The sequence below is a fragment of the Canis aureus genome, chromosome 11 (assembly GCF_053574225.1).
Source record: "Canis aureus isolate CA01 chromosome 11, VMU_Caureus_v.1.0, whole genome shotgun sequence".
Taxonomy (NCBI): Eukaryota; Metazoa; Chordata; class Mammalia; order Carnivora; family Canidae; genus Canis; species Canis aureus.
This window is the reverse complement of record NC_135621.1, coordinates 5,546,895-5,563,706: the sequence shown is the minus strand read 5'-3', so window position 1 is coordinate 5,563,706 and position 16,812 is coordinate 5,546,895. Positions and strand designations below refer to the sequence as shown.

The 16,812-nt window shown below is 36.9% G+C and overlaps 1 protein-coding gene across 9 annotated transcripts in view; it reads right to left on the bottom strand.

Annotated features, from left to right (window-relative positions):
* The window catches only part of SLC16A7 (solute carrier family 16 member 7), a 170,354-nt gene that overhangs the window by 141,604 nt on the left and 11,938 nt on the right, over window positions 1-16,812 (bottom strand). For 2 of the 9 annotated variants that reach the window (XM_077913617.1, XM_077913624.1), the window contains exon 2: window positions 4,537-4,594. The exons of the other annotated variants lie outside the window; for them this stretch is intronic. The gene's annotated coding sequence lies outside the window, so the exon portion shown is untranslated. The remainder of the gene's footprint in view (window positions 1-4,536; window positions 4,595-16,812) is intronic. 9 annotated transcript variants of the gene reach the window in all.

Genomic DNA, 16,812 nt, shown 5'->3' with positions numbered 1-16,812 from the left:
AATCATTTTATCTTCCTATCAGAGAACTGGCATAACTTTTAACCAGTACCAGGAAAGACTCAACTCTGATCTTACAAGTTTATTATGAAATAGACACTGTGAAATAATAATTATACTAAGGATTAAATGCATATGTATTCCATTGACATGATAACTTCCAAACTGTGAGGTCATAGGGCCACTATGTTAGACTTTCTCATGGTGCTATTTGATTCTGCACTAAGTAAGAATCATTTTAATTGTTTATCCATGGAAAAAAAACAGCTGACTTGTTTTGAGTACCCAGTATGAGTCAAGTAATTTCCATGTGTGTCTCATTCAGTACTCGCAACAACCCTGCTAAGAGCAGTTTTACCACCCACCTTTTGCAAATGAGGAAAGAGCCTCAAAGAGGTTTAGCAAGTTGCCAGGTTTCATGCCACTGGTAAACAGCGCTTCTAAAGCATGATCTTCCAACTATGTCAAACTACCACCATCTGCAAAATGTTCTGGATCACATTCTAACCTATGAAAGGCAGACAATTTGCTCATATTTTAAGCATGTTCCACTAGTGAATCAATATATGCAGCTTGGTATTAAGCTAGAATAATGTTCAAGGTCAAGGAAGGACTGGAGCTTCCCAAGAGGAAATGCATATCCAGGAAAGTGACAACAGGAAACCACCATTCTGCTGGGCTTTCAGTGGAGCATACAGAGAGCAAAGGAGAATCAAGAAGCATGACTATTCCCACAAGGTCAATCCAGTTCACACTCCTTTGTTCCTTGTTTCAACAACTGTTGATTTGGACCTACTGTGTAGAAGGCACTTTAGTGCCTCCCATATGGCATAAAAAGATGTAAATGTTTTTCTTCAGAAAGTTTACATGAAATGTATAAAAATTCTATAAAGAAATTAATATACGATGAGTTCTAAATATTATTCAATCAGTAAATGTTAGGAAAACTCAAAAGGGGAAATAGATTATTTTCGCTGGGGTCACAGGGATATGCATGATTGAAAAGGCAAGAAGTTAAGCTGCCCCTGAAGGGCAGGCTTAATATAGATAGGTAGACACTGTAAAAGAAAATACACTAAATTGAGAAATCAAAAGTCTACATACAGAAAGTTGTATAACATATTTGGGAAATGACAATAAAATGTGAAGTTTAAGAAACTCTACATAGGCACACATTCTGAAATGCTTTGTAGAGAGAGGTTTTTATGGCAATGATATAAATATCATCAACCACTTCCATTTAAAAGTTGCTCATAAAACAAGGGCATCTGGCTGGCTCAGTGGAATATGAACTCTGTGAGTTCAAGCCCCACATCAAAGGTAGAGATTATTTAAAATAAATAAATAAACTTTGAAAAAAAAAGTTGCTCAGAAATCTATTTTTATTATTTATGAGTAATTAATTTTTTATGATTTAATGTACAATAAGGACATTGGTCATAATACCGTATTTTAAACAAATATGAGAAGGGCATATCATTTTAATACTCAGGCGCATAGCTTCTAGATAGAAAATTTGATTATTATCATTTGAGAAAACTGGATTGTCCAAGTATTATTCTATCATTGCATATGGCAAAACGGGCAACCAACAGATAGTCAGATGAAAAATGTTATAGACGAAATATGACCCCTTCCCAAATTCATATGTTAAAGCTATAATCCTCATTATGATGATATTATAAGGTGGAGCCTTTGGGAGGTAATTTGGTTTAGATGAGATCATGGGGTAGGATGGTGGGGGGTCCATGATGGGATTAGTATCCTTAGAAGAGACCAGAGACTTCTCTCTCTCTCTTTGTTTCTGTCTCTCTGTCCCACCATGTAAGGACACAGCAAGAAGATGGCTCTCTGGAAGCCAGGAAAAGGGCTCTTACCAGGCACCAGCATTTTGACCTTGGACTTCCCAATCTCCAGAATTGGCAGAAATAAAGGTCTGTGAAGTCTCCAGTTTATAAGATTTTGTTACAATAATGCAACTAACTAAGGCAGATGAATAGGTAGATAGATTGAATAACAAACAATCTGACCTCTAAGTCATAGAAATGAAAACAGAGAGCAGTCTTTTGAGAATCAATGTAATCTTAAGAAATTATTCCTATCTTAAAAAATAAATAAATAAAAAGAAATCCTTTCTTATTTAAGAGAGAGACAGAGCTCATGGGTGGGGGTGGGAGGTGAAAGGGCAGAGTGAAAGGAAAAGAGAGAATCTTAAGCAGGCTCCACACCCAGCACAGAGCCCAACATGAGGCCCAATTTCACAACCCTGGGATCATGACTCAAGTTGAAATAAAGAGGCAGACACTTAATCAACTGAGTCACCTAGGCACCCCCCAAAACAAATTATTTCTGTCTTTAAGGATGGAAAATTTTAATCTGAGTGCTGGTGAGACATTACTTAATTGATTCATTTATTTAGTCAGTAATTGAGGACCTACCATACGGAAGGCCCTCAGCTAAGTGTTAGATTAAAACACACACACACACACACACACACACACACACACACACACACAAGACTATAATGCATTTGAAAGCTACAATAGGGATAGATTAAGTTCCTATGAAAGCCATAAAGGCTTCCTATGGGGTTCTGGCATAACTTTCTGGAGGAAGTGACAATTGAATGCAGTCATGAAAGATAAGCAGGAAAAGGTTTGCTAGGTCATTTCAGATATAAAGAGTAGATACTCAAAGTCATAGTTCTTGAAAGGCCCTGAATCTTTGGATTTATGATCAGAAGGGGCATGAATGAAGACTGGAAATGTAGGATAGAGCTTGACAGTAAAAGGAAAGTTTGGGTTACAACAGTAAATGGAGGGTCAATGTTTAAGCATGGGAGAGAAATAATTTGTTTTGTTTTTTGGTACAATTGCTTTGAGGGTAATGTGGAGAATTACAAAAGAGAAAAGAAGGGTATTGAGTCTTAGGGGTTTGATGGAAATTTGGATGTAGATGGTTAGAATTGTCAAGAATAGGGTGGTCCAGCAGTTTAGTGCCCACCTTCAGCCCAGGGCATGATCCTGGAGACCCGGAATCGAGTCCCGCATCGGGCTCCCTGCATGGAGCCTGCTTCTCCCTCTGCCTGTGTCTCTGCCTCTCTCTCTGTGTCTCATGAATAAATAAATAAAATCTTTAAAAAAATTGTCAAGAATGACCTTGTGTTTCCAATGCGCAAGATAGGGTGGATATTAATAGGTGGAAGCACAGCAATAAGTAGAACAGCACAGAGGCAATGGCCATGCAGGACTGAATCAAAAGAGGTCAATTAGGGCAAGATTTGTAGACTGGAAAATAACCCTTAGAAAGGCAGAGCTGAAACTCTGAAGACAGGTGTGTCACTGAAAAAAAAAAAAAAGAATTAGGAAAGAAAAAAGCATATATTTCAGAAATAAATAGTGTTGGGTGATTTAAAAAACAGTGGAGGGATCCCTGGGTGGCGCAGCAGTTTGGCGCCTGCCTTTGGTCCAGGGCGCGATCCTGGAGACCCGGGATCGAATCCCACGTCGGGCTCCCTGCATGGAGCCTGCATCTCCCTCTGCCTGTGTCTCTGCCTCTCTCTTTCTCTGTGTGACTATCATAAATAAATAAAAAAATTTTAAAAAAATCTTAGAATATTCTTTAAAAAAAAAACAGTGGAGTCTATGAGGGAGACAAAGATAGGAAGGGAGACTGTCAGATATATATATATAACAAAAACAAAAACAAAAACGCAACGTCTAAGTAAAGATAATGGATTTATCCAGAAAGAGTCCTCATATTTAATCTTACTTCCTCTGAAGCTTTGTGGGCAAAAATATGTCATAACTTAAAGGTAAAAAAATCCTTCCTCGGGGGCTAAAGTTTCTCTCTAGCAAAATTAATGACAAACATCAAACATGACAAAATAAATAAAAATAAAAAGACTAGTATATACAGACACACATAGATAATTGCATGATTACACAGTTTACATAAGAAAAGGATATGTACTTTTCACTGCACAAGAAATCTAAATGGGGACCTATCAAATTTTATGTACTTCTGAAAGGATTCATTTAAATTTTTCTAATTAAATGCAAAAGAAATTAATGGAATTTTTTTCATCGTTGAGGTTATGACACAATGCCATAGGAAATTATTTCTGGTTTAATTCACCAATTGTGCATCAACTCTCTTGGGTGCCAGGTCAACATATGAAGCATAGCATGGTGTAAGTGATATGAAACCTACAGGGAACTGCAAGATTGGCTTCATTTCTAATGAGGGAAAAGTTTTATTTACAAGGCAACTCAGCTGTGAAACTGAAGTAATAACATGAATTAATTTATACACTCTGCATTTAAAGGTCGAGTACTTTAAACAACTTCTCTCTATGTTCTTGAGAGTAGGAAAAAAACTATATTAAGTAATATTTATAAACAAGAACAAAGTCTCTTGTTGGTACACGTTGAACTTCCACATGATATATATTCAGATGGAAAGTTAAATCTATTTTACTCAGTGGCAAAGAAATTAAAACTGTCTGGGTTACGATCTATATACACTTTTAGATCTTACCAAACAATATTTGTTTTCCCTGTTACTCAGACTGGCCAAGTTTTCATCAGCTGTGAGCCTGAAAGTCCAGAGGCAAAAAAAGAAATACCACTGTCACTAAATGTATGATAAACTGAAATTAGAAAAATATCAGCTGTGAAATGTTATACATAATATACATCAGTCAATATAAAATTGTAAGAAAAATATCTTTTTAGGTAACAATATTATCATTCAAGCATATTTTTATGTAAAGAAAATTACATTAAAAAATTTTCCCCAAACTGACAAGTTGTTTTGTTTCTAATTCACCAGTCTAAATTAGATATATTTGCTATTGGTGCACCTAGGGGGCTCAGCGGTTGAGCACCTGCCTTTGGCTCAGGTCGTGATCCAGGGGTCCCAGGATCGAGTCCTATATTGGCCTCCCTGAATGGAGCCTGCTTCTCCCTCTGCCTGTGTCTCTGCCTCTCTCTCTGTGCCTCTCATGAATAAATAAATAAAATATGTTTATAAAAGATAAGTTTGCTATTCCCCCTCCTTTTTTCAATTGGCTTCTTGATGGTGATGATGGAACATACCTGGGTAGACAGGCTTGTACCACATGATTCCAACCCTCGGTCACAGCTAATTGGACCAGGGGTTGCACCAATGAAGGGAAAGAAATAATGAATATTTTCCCAGTAGCTCCCATACACAAGGCATCTCTCTTACTTATTACTTTTCACAGGTAGTAACTCATTTATTCCTCACCACAATCATGTGGCAGTTACTGTCATTATCATCCCCCTTTATGGATGAAAAAAACTACGTCACAGAATCATTAGGAAAGTGTCCTAAGATTATTACAATGTTAGCAGGGTTTGGAGCTGAGATTCAAATCTAGCCACTCCAGCTGCAGAACCTGAACTCTAACCACTATGGTATACTGTCTTGTAATAGTATGCTATCTTACTACCACCTATAGGTTAAGCTAAGACCATTTTATTTTCTATCTAAAGAATTTGAAGAACCACATGTAAAGACTGAGTCAGTTGAACTGTGTTAGACACAAGAAGCATAAGGTCAAATAAAAAAAAAAAAAAAAAGAAGCATAAGGTCATTTAGCCTTGCAACAAAATGCAAAATGGGTAGACCATGGGGGAAAATCAGCCCTGCATTACCATTCCAGCAAGACCTGACTATACTTCCTGAAATTAGGCTCTGAGAAATCCCTCTGTATTTCCAATTACTGAGTTTATTACTTGAGTTAATTTGTGCAAGTCTCTGCACTTTGTAACATAAAAAAAAAAATCCCCCCATGGGAAGCACTTAAAAATTGCACATAAAATAGGTAAAATAGATGGCTAGAAATATCCAGAAAATAAAGCTAACTGAAAGGGGAAACCAGTATGTATAAACATACTTTATTCGGGTTTCCTCTTGGGACATTTGATAAACTGGGCAGACGTGGACTTTAGGTCCCCAGCCTAAAGGATGCTTGCAATAGATCACAGCTCCCAAAGCCAGCCAGAGATGGAAAGTCCAAAAGGTGATATGCCCTCCTGTAATCCAATAGAACTATATCGTCATTGTACCAAAACAAGTTTGCAACAGTCCACACACATATACATACACACACACACACACACACACACACACAGCTGGCCCCTGCTAAACAACCAGTCTGCTTCTAAACTTGGCACTAATGCAGGGGAACAACGACAAAAAAATCACCTGAGGATTCATGACCAGCAGTCACTCCCAACATGGCTTTACAACCCATTTCATATTATCAAGGTAGTTCAAACATATAAAAACAGTTAACAGTGCTGGGTAATGTGCTAAGCCCTGGCAAAAGGATATGCAACTTCTCTCAACAGGGAACCCAGCTTAGCCCAAACTTCAAATTCCCACATGACAAAGATCCAAGTAATGGTTATTTATAAGGTGTCATTACACAAGAACCAGGAGAAACTACAGATGGAGAATCAGGTTCACAAAGACACTAGATAACAAAATTATCAAATAGAAAATATATATTAAATATGCTTTAAAAAGGAAAGGAGTAAATGTGTAAGAGACCATGATGAATTGTACAAGAACTGAACAATCAAACACTTCTGCCCATAGGTAACTTATTATTAAAGCCAAACAAAACCAAATGAAGGTAAATGAATAATAAATATAAAATTTGTAATAGTGATTGACCCTGAGAAGAGTCAGGAGGGTACAGAATGAGGAGCAAAGAAGGAGGTTAGGGAGGTGAACACAGCTAAGTTTCAATTTCTAATAATATTCTAATTCTCAAATTGTTTAGTGGGTTCACTGGTTTTCACTGTATTATTAACAAATAATTTAAAATTCACATGAGTAATGAGAGCAGGTCACAAACTTGCAGGCCAAAACATACATTCATACACACATAAATATTTAAGAAACAATTACTATAGAATTAATAGAATCCAGAAAAATCATAAAGTCATCTGAAAACCCTACCAAACTAAAAACAGGATTCCTTAATCTGATGAATAAAATCTATAAAAAATAACAAAAAAAACAAAACAAATAAAAATCTGTAACATCAGAATTACTGTTATCACTGTAAAAGATTAGGCACAAGACAAGAATGCTTGCTACTATCAGATCTATACAATGTTTTATTGAGTTGTAGGCAAAATAGTAACACACAAGAAAAAGAAATTGTGTATAAGGAGGGCTCAGAATCAAAATTCTTTTTATACACAGACTACAGATATATGTATCTGCACAGGATGCAAAATCTGCAAATAAAACACTAGAATTAATTAGATAGTTTAGTCAGTTTGACAGATAAAATATCATACAAGAATAAAAATATAACAAAATAAGGAAAACTCTTCTCAGGGACAATTTTTTAAAATGCAAGACAGGTAGGAAGACCTAAACGAATAGCTGAACCATACTCATGGATTGAAGGCCTTAACGGCGTAAAACTGCTATACTGATGTGCTGATTCAGATGCAATGAAAATCCCATTGTTTTACTTGAAACCTCAGTCTAAAATGTATTGAAAGATCCAAGACCTGGTCTGGCAAAGTCAGTCCCAAACCAGAACAAATGGAGGGGGATGTGCTTTACTAAATATCAAATTACTAATTATCAATATTACTAAATATCAATATTTACTAATATCAATATTATTTTACAGGTATCGTGACAGAGAGGTGCTAGTGCCAGGATAGATGAATTCACCAAGAAATAGAATAGAAAGCCAGGAAATAAATATATTCTCTCTCTCTCTCTCTCTCTCTCTCTTACACACACACACACACACAATTTATTTTTTTATTCCAAACCTGGCATTATCAATGATTAGGGAAAAGCACTGATCATCCACACGGGAAAATATGACATGAGATTTTCCCCTCACACCATGGAAAAAAATAAACAGTAGGTGAATCATCATTTAGGAGAAGATAAAGCTGCAACCGAGCTACCCAATATAATAGCCACATGAGTCTATTTAAATGTAAGCTTAAATTGCTTACAATGAAATTTAAGAATTTAGTTCCTCAGTCACACTACCCACATCTCAGGTGCTAGTGACAGCCACATAGTGGACAGTGCCAGATAAAAAATATTTCCTCCGGGGACACCTGGGTGGCTCAGCGGTTGAGCACCTGCCTTAGACCCAGGGTGTGATCCTGGAGACCCAGGATCGAGTCCCATGTCGGGCTCCCTGCACGGAGCCTGCTTCTCCCTCGGCCTGTGTCTCTGCCTCTCTCTCTCTCTCTCTCTCTCTGTGCCTCTCATGAATAAATAAATAAAATCTTAAAAAAAAATATTTCCTCAGTGTAGAAAAGTCTGCTGGACAGTGCTGAGAGACATTTAGGATATTGTCTTTATGACTTTAGGGTTGAGAAAGATGTATTAAGGAAGAAATAAAAAATTAAAACAAAAAGTGGAAATAATGGTACATTCAGCTATTAAAATTCAGAATGTACCAAAAGACACTATATAAAAGATGAAAAAGAAAGCCTCTGTCTGAAGCAAGGTATTTATAATATGTCTATACAAAATTTTCAGGATATATAAAAACCTATCTAAGCAATAAAAAGAAAAATACACCTATAGAAAAAGGGACAAAAGACTTATCAGATACTTTATTTGATGACAGAAAATGATAATTACAGTCTTATTTTATCAATATAAGTGGACTAAAATGTTTGACAAATTTGCATACCCCATTTTAAACCAACAAGAGTAAGGAGGGAAACAACAACCTATTTTTTGGCCTGGGAGGGAGGTTATACTGGTTTAGACAGCAGCCCAGCAACATGGAAGTGGGCCGATAATCATGTTTGATGTGTAGTTAAATAGATACTTCCAATGTTAGCTTATCCTTAATTAAAAGATAGAGTTTTCTAGCTCCTTTAACAATTTAATTTTACTTTATTCTGAACACACAAAAGTACTCGGAAAGCATATTCACACCCCCTACTCACTCTGGGTGTAAAATTGGTGATGACTATGGCATTAATTTCATATTTACTCCAATCAGAAGAAATAGAGAATACAAATGTGTGTGTGGTTGGAAGGTGGAATGGAGAAAGTAGATTGTTATAAACATACGAGGAAATACTGAAAATATGATTGAAATGCATAGTTTCCTCAAAGCAAAGCAAATTTCCAAACCTGAATTAACATGAATAAGTATTCAACACACCAGCCACTTACTTATCACCCCCTCACAACCTTCCCACCCCTGCCAAAGCACACACACAGGACAAAAAAAAAAAAAAAAAAAAATCACAACTATATGGAAAAATATTTTCAGATTTTAATAAAGTGAATTTTATTTTATTTTTTTAAGATTTTATTTATTTATTCATGAGACACAGAGAGAGAGAGAGGTAGAAACACACACAGAGGGAGAAGCAGGCTCCTTGCAGGGAGCCTGATGCGGGACTCCATCCCCAGTTTCCAGGATCAGGCCTGGGCCAAAGGCAGACACTCAACCACTGAGCCACCCAGGCGTCCCAAAAACATGAATTTTATTTGTTTATTTTTATTACTATTTTTTTAAATAACATGAATTTTAAAAGTTTTTACATACCTTAAAATCTGAAACAAAACTACACTCACGGGCAGCCCGGATGGCTCAGCAGTTTAGCGCCGCCTTCAGCCCAGGGCCTGATCCTGGAGACCTGGGGTCGAGTACCACGTCGGGCTCCCTGCATGAAGCTGCTTCTCCCTCAGCCTCTCTCTCTCTCATTTCCTCTCTCTCTCTCTCTGTGTCTCTCATGAATAAATAAATAAAATTAAAAAAAAAAAAAAAACTACACTCACACCACACATCCAAATGGCATAGTTTGCACTAAATCTTAATTTTAACCAAATTCTAAGAGAAGCATTAGAGGATTTTTTACCTATTCTGGCATACTAAAAAAAAAAAAAAAAAAAATTAAAAATCTTCAAAATAATTTAAACTATCAATTACTGTCATGAAGTGCCAAATACTTAAACATGGTAATTTGATCCCACTCAGGTCAGTGTGAGTATGAGCCAATGATTCTGCAAGTAGACTTTTTAATTTGTCAGAAAGAAATAAACAATGGAAATACTTCGTGTGGATTTCAGGAGACATGATTTCACCTCTCACCTCTCAAGGTCTTTGTAATCTAAGAATGAGAGGAAATCAATTAGTAGTTTGGCAATTCTGGTACAAGTTGAACAGTGTTAGACGGCTGCGGAAAGAATGGGACACTCAACTCGGAGTGGTCACTAGATGACATATGACAATCACTAGTAATAATTGGGAAGAGACCATAGCATGAATCGGGATCCTGACCCAATGGACGGAGAGTGCATGATGGGTGATAGCCTGAAGTCTATGCGGGCTAGAAGTTAACCACAAACATGATCCACTTTAGGGTAGCAGGACTTCACCTCCAGAGCTGAGGTTCAAGGTCTCCTCTCCCCAAAGAAAGAGACTGTAAGGAACAGGGCCGTGCCCCAGTTCTCATGCAAGTCTGGGGGGAAGCCAGAGAATTCTAGGACCAAAAATCAGTGCGTGGAGACAGGCATAGCCCTACCGGCAAAGGAAAATGAGGCTGGGAAAATCAGGCTTGGAATGCAGGCGTGTAAGCTGCATTATAAAGACAGAGAGAGAGAGAGAGAGAGAGAGAAATGAGACTTGAGAGAACACTGGTCGACCACAGTACACCAACTCTTTTTTTTTTTTTTTAAGATTTTATTTATTCATTCATGAAAGAGAGAGAGAGTCAGAGACAGAGACAGAGGGAGAAGCAGGCTCCATGCAGGGAGCCCGACGTGGGACTCGATCCTGGGACCCCAGGATCACACCCCGGGCTGAAGGCAGGCGCTAAACCACTGAGCCACCCAGGGATCCCACCAACTCTTAAATCAGACTTGCTGTTGAGAAACACTGCTAGAGGCTAATCCCTCTAATTCAGTAATGGGGCACCCAACTCTAGCTTAGCCTCCTACCTCCTACCACACTAGGCAGAGGCTGCTCAGTTACATACTCTGCCTCTATTCCGACTGGCCTGTCAAACGAGATGTTTGAGCTGGCCTGTAAGTACAATCAGTGGGCCGACTTTGCACAGCTAAGGAAAGCAGACAAGAAGCCATAACATTTGGAGGGGGTACATTTTTGTGCATGATCTTATATTTCTGATTAATGGTTCCATATGGTTCTCTTTTAAGGTGTATTCTTATTGTACGCTTGACTTCTCTTCCTCACAAATGCGTGCCTCCTACTCCTCCTCTGCTACACAGATTCTTATGCCTTTTCTCTTGCCAATTTCCTTGTTCTGTTCCTTCCAAAGGAGACACAGAACCTTAATTCTACCCTTTTGTCGCAGAGGTGTAAATACAGACATCATCCTTTTTGCAAAACCAAGACCAGGAACTGATGACAAGAGCCTTAGTCGCTGATTTTCCAGGCTAATGAAAATGCTGAGAAATGTTATACCTGCTTGAGCACCACATGCCAAAAACTGCATTCTCGACCTCTCATAGGTAAGACCACTTGGTTGAGGCCTGCCTCCTTAATACTAATTCTAATGCAGACCATACTGTGATATCTGCATATACAATTTTTTCATAAACATCCTTAATTATAAATTCAGTGATAACTTGGATGTTTTCAGAGGAAAAGGTTTTTACATGAAGCAGTAGATACTTTCCAAATGGGTATATTTTGTGTTGCATCTAGAATCTCAACAATGAACCTGTAACACTCAGAGTTCTTTATGCGGTCAAACTGAGAAGAGCATGACTCATCAAACCTTTTTCAAAGCCAGGGATCCTGGACAGCCCGGGTGGCTCAGCGGTTTAGCACCTGCCTTCAGCCCGGGGTATGATCCTGGGGGACCCCAGATCGAGTCCCATGTTGGGCTCCCTGCATGGAGCCTGCTTCTCTCTCTGCCTGTGTCTCTGCCTCTCTCTCTCTCTCTGGGTGTGTCTCCCATGAATAAATAAATTAAATCTTAAAAAAAAAAAAAAAAAAAAAGGCAGGGATCCATGGCTGCAAGAAACCAAAACCCACTTGGCATAGCTTAAAGAGAAGAGGAGAAAAAACAAAAACAAAACCAAAAACGGTATTGACACAAAGCTCAACTGCAGAACTTGTTGTTAGGGAGTTGCCTGCCCTCTGTCTTTCTAGGGCCCTGAGCAGTTAGTTCAGATGCTAAGAATATGATCTAAGTATTAAAAAAGTAGAATCTGTAGTTTCTACGCCTAAACATTATCTGTATTATTTACTAACTCTGTGAAGTTTTGTGAGTCACTTAATGTCTCAGTGCCTTTGTTCCTTTCTGGAAAAAAAAAAAAAAAAAAAAAAGTAATAATGGTACCTATGTTACCTGTATGAATTAAACAAGATAGCACATGAAGTATTTAGGATACTGCCCAAGACGCTAAGCACTAAGTAAATGTAAGTCATTGTGACAACATTATTATAGTTGCTTGTTTGGGGCATATGTGCCATTCTTCCCTCTGGCTGCTTTCTGGTATAAATATTGCCAATTCCTAGGAATTAAGGAAAATGTGAAGAACACAGTTCATAGGAAGTTTTTCACTCAAGCTAAACTTACTAACAAACGAAGTTGGCTAAGAAACCTATAAGCCGTTTGTAAATTGGTGAGGTCACTGTATGCCTGCAAACCTTTTAAGCGAAGTTGGGTAATCACTTTTTGTGGATTCAGTAGATAATACTACACTGGGTGAAATACTGAGCTAAGTATTTTGAGTGCATGATTTAATTTATACAGACGTTGTGTGAAATCCATGATACTAAATTCAAAACATTCAATGCAAATCTAGAATTTAAATTTTCCTTTGTTTACCCTATAAATCTGAAAAGGGACAGGGTATAAACCTTGTAAATCCTATTTGGCAAAGGCTAAAAGTCCATCTCAATAGAAAATATTTGGTAAAACCTTTATGTTAAAGTGAAAGCTCACCCAAAAACCTTAAATGTTCACTTTAGATACATCTGACATATAGAATTTTTAGTGTGGTTGAGAAATAAAATGGATACATGGAAGTCTTCAGGTATTGTAAATTGGAAAATATAAGAATAGAAAAATCACAAAATTATATCAGCATAAAATTCTACATAGAAAGTGTAGCCAGTTTCCAAGTAAAATATAATTTCTACTATCAAAGATACCATTTATGGCACCAAAAATTCAATATAGATAGGTGATTTCCACAAAATCAAGAAAAAAGTGAGTTGTGGGAAGGAAGGGGACAGTGGTACGAGTGATCAAAAGTCACCATTTCTCTTCAGAATTTCTTGACCTTAATATCTTTGTGCACCTTATGACCAGAACCACTATCAAGAAGGGAAAATCAACACCAGTTAGTGTGTGTGTTGAGCAATGAAGACTGATAATTGCTATGCATTTTGGACTTGGGAGGCAACATTCTGCTTTAAAAGGATTGGCTTTGCATAGTCTTAATTTTCATTACCTTAAAGAGTGTAGGAAGTATGGAAAGAAAAGTCCAGTGTGCTGTTTTAGTAGACTGACAAACATTAGTCAAAATTCAGGAAACGTGCTCTTGTGTTTCTTGAATGCAGGTGATTTTTACTCATCTTTTAGCCCCATTATTTAGTACAACAATATTTTTTGGTACATTGGTCTCTTTCACACTAGAAAGAATGGAATGATATTATATGCAAAAAATAATTAGCAAGAAAATCTAAGCATCCATATTTTAAAATATGTAACCATATAACAACTTATGTTGGTTAGCTATGTGGTTTAATAAAAGTTTGAGTGTGAGGTAGGAATAAAGCTTTAGAATGTGGTGAGAAGAGTAATTGAGGGATGCTGAGTCTATTCAGCAGATATGAAGTAAGTCAGCGATATGGCTACAAGCTACAAAACACTATAAAAGAAAAAATAATTTGGGTGACAGATAACAAGGAATGGTTTCAATTTTTTTTTCTTAGTATTCCTGCGATACACACTTGGTTTCTTTGCCCCCTAAGGCAAAACAAAACAAAACAAAAAAACCCTCAGGATTACACAAAATTTGGACAATCATCAGACAATAAAGCTATATTTCAGTAATTAAAAGCTTTTACCTGTAAAGGAGTTCAAAATTTTAGAATGCCTCTATGTATGATGTGGCAATCCACAGAAACAAGGAGAACAAGATGTCAGTAAAATAGATGCTTTTTCTAATGACTAAAACCCCAAGTTTTGGAAAGGCAGAGTGACTGGATGAATAATAAACAAGATAATTCCCATTCTCACATGGGAATTGTTCATTTAGTTCATGAGTTAGATTTAAATTATTATGAGTGTATTAGGACAGACCCCAGGTCTCAACAATTAATTCCCCACCTTAATAATTCCATTTGTCATTTTGCCTTTTATTGTTGTTTATCATATTAAAATCTTAGTAACCCATATAACCTTGATGTTTGTCATTTTCTTATGAAAACAGGGACGGTGGCTACCTAATTTGCTATGCTTTGTAAGACACCTAGGAATATGTCACATGTTTAGAACTGTGACAATGAAATCCAGAATTTAGTTACTCTTCAGGCACATGCAGGGCTTTATAAATAATTCTTTCAAAAATCTATTTTGTCTTAAACACAAAGGTCTTGCCTCAAGGCAATGTTTCCTAAATGGTGCTCCCTTAAATTACAATGCTAGGAAATTCTGTTCAAAAGTGGCATCTGTAATCAAGTAAGTTTGGAAAATTTTGAATTTAAGGAATTGCCTGCATAGACTATAGATTAGAGCCTAGTGCCTGTCCAAAGCCAAGTAGAATTTTATGAGTATATTAACAATGATGGACGGGAAGGGGGCACATGTTTAATAAGAAACCATTCTGCCTTTATAAATCTTAGGAAGGTACACTAATTTAAGTAAAACATTCACATGAGTAGAAACTTGCAGAATAGAGCAACAATATATGTAGATTATATTTTTGGATTCCATACTTCATGGTGAAATGGATCTAATAATAATGCTCAAAAAATAGAAGTGATTTTCTCCTCACACTACATATTAACGCAGAATATTATGCATTAGAAAAAAATCGAGATTAATGATTTATAAAGTTAGCCAGCCACCTCTCCAAAGAATGCATTAGTGCCAAAACACATACCATACTAAATTCTACAAAATCTCACTCATGTTAAGCAAATTCTCAGACAGAATATGACTTTTAACTGGGTAATGATGCTAGAAAACAGACTATTAAGTAAAAGAGTAGAGACAAAATTAAGTTACCTTTTAAATAATGAATGTCAGGGGAATTGTGTAAATAAATAACATGCTCCTAAGCTCTCCTCATACAATGAGCTTATTCTGGAAATGATGAAATTCCTTTATATTCATGGATGATACTTTTTTTCCAGAATAAAAGTGACTCAGTTCCCCTTGTTCATTCTACTGAACAGTGTTTTTTTTTACCCTTACAAATAGTTGAGACAATCGAATAATTAAGAAACAGAATCAAGCAGAGTCTTAAGAAGATGATGGAGTTTTTTTTTTTTTTTGATGGAGTTCTTTTTACACAATAAAACCCAAAACAGGTAGCTTAAAAATAAATTCAGAATATTTCTTTTATATATTTGTGGAAACTAACTCAAAATTTTTTATTAAAACCTAAAACAGCCATCAAAATTTAAAATAAATTCAAGAAAAACTACGAGCCTACTTACAGAGATTTTAGGCACACATTTAGACACTTTTAGTGGTCTACCCAAAATATCTCAATTATGACAAATGATTGTTGGTGGTGGTGTCTAATATTTTTAAGTTTTGTTCAAACTAAATAATAAAATACTTTGGTCTGAAGCAAAAGAGAGAATTTCCACAAAATAATATTGTTCAAGTACTATCAGGATGCTTCATACCTTGAGACATACTTTAATAAGCGCTCTAACTCTTCCGTTATATGACAGGTAGGGTACTATACAATGAAATCCCCATGCTATGTATTTATACTTAAAGGTCACAGTCACAGGGTAGTAAAGCTAAAAGCCAGTCTCTTTAGGCATCACGCTGTTGCCTGTCCATGACACTTTCCTTTCTCAGTCTGGCTTTTGGCAACTGTTAGGTTCCCATGACTATCATTTGTAGTTTCCCCTTCCAGTTAAACTGAAGGGCATTTCAGGGAACAGTCACCAGGTCCTGGCCAAAGTCAATGCCAAGATCCAACAGAGTCAAATCATGGAGCAGGAAGCAGGCCAGGGTCCAAGATGAGGCAACAAGCAAGCTCCAACAGGTTCATCTTTTTACACTCTGGCACGTTAGAGTTCACAGGATAAATCGACATCTTACGAGCAAGGTAAAGTCCAAAAAACCCAAGTGTCAGCTATCTAAGTATCTTTATGTTGCTGGGGAGACTTTGAGCAACAAGCCAAAGACAGATTTCTGGGGCAATGGCAAAACCATCTAAGATACTCCAAGAACAAGAAGAGTCACCAAATGTAAGAACAATTGATAACGGGCAGCCCGGGTGGCTCAGCGGTTTAGCGCTTGCCTTTGGTCCAGGGCATGATCCTGGAGACCTGGGATCGAGTCCCACGTCAGGCTCCCTGCATGGAGCCTGCTTCTCCCTCTGCCTGTGTCTCTGCCTCTCTCTCTTCTGTGTCTCTCATGAATAAATAAATAAAATCTTAAAAAAAAAAAGAACAACTGATAACTTTGCTGGTATTATTACCTTCTTTTTTTATCAAAGTTTTATTGTGTCTAATGCTTATTCAGTGTTAGTGGGACTTTTCTTTATAGATGACAAGAGAATATAATTTGTGCATTGTAATCACAATATCCCTTCCTG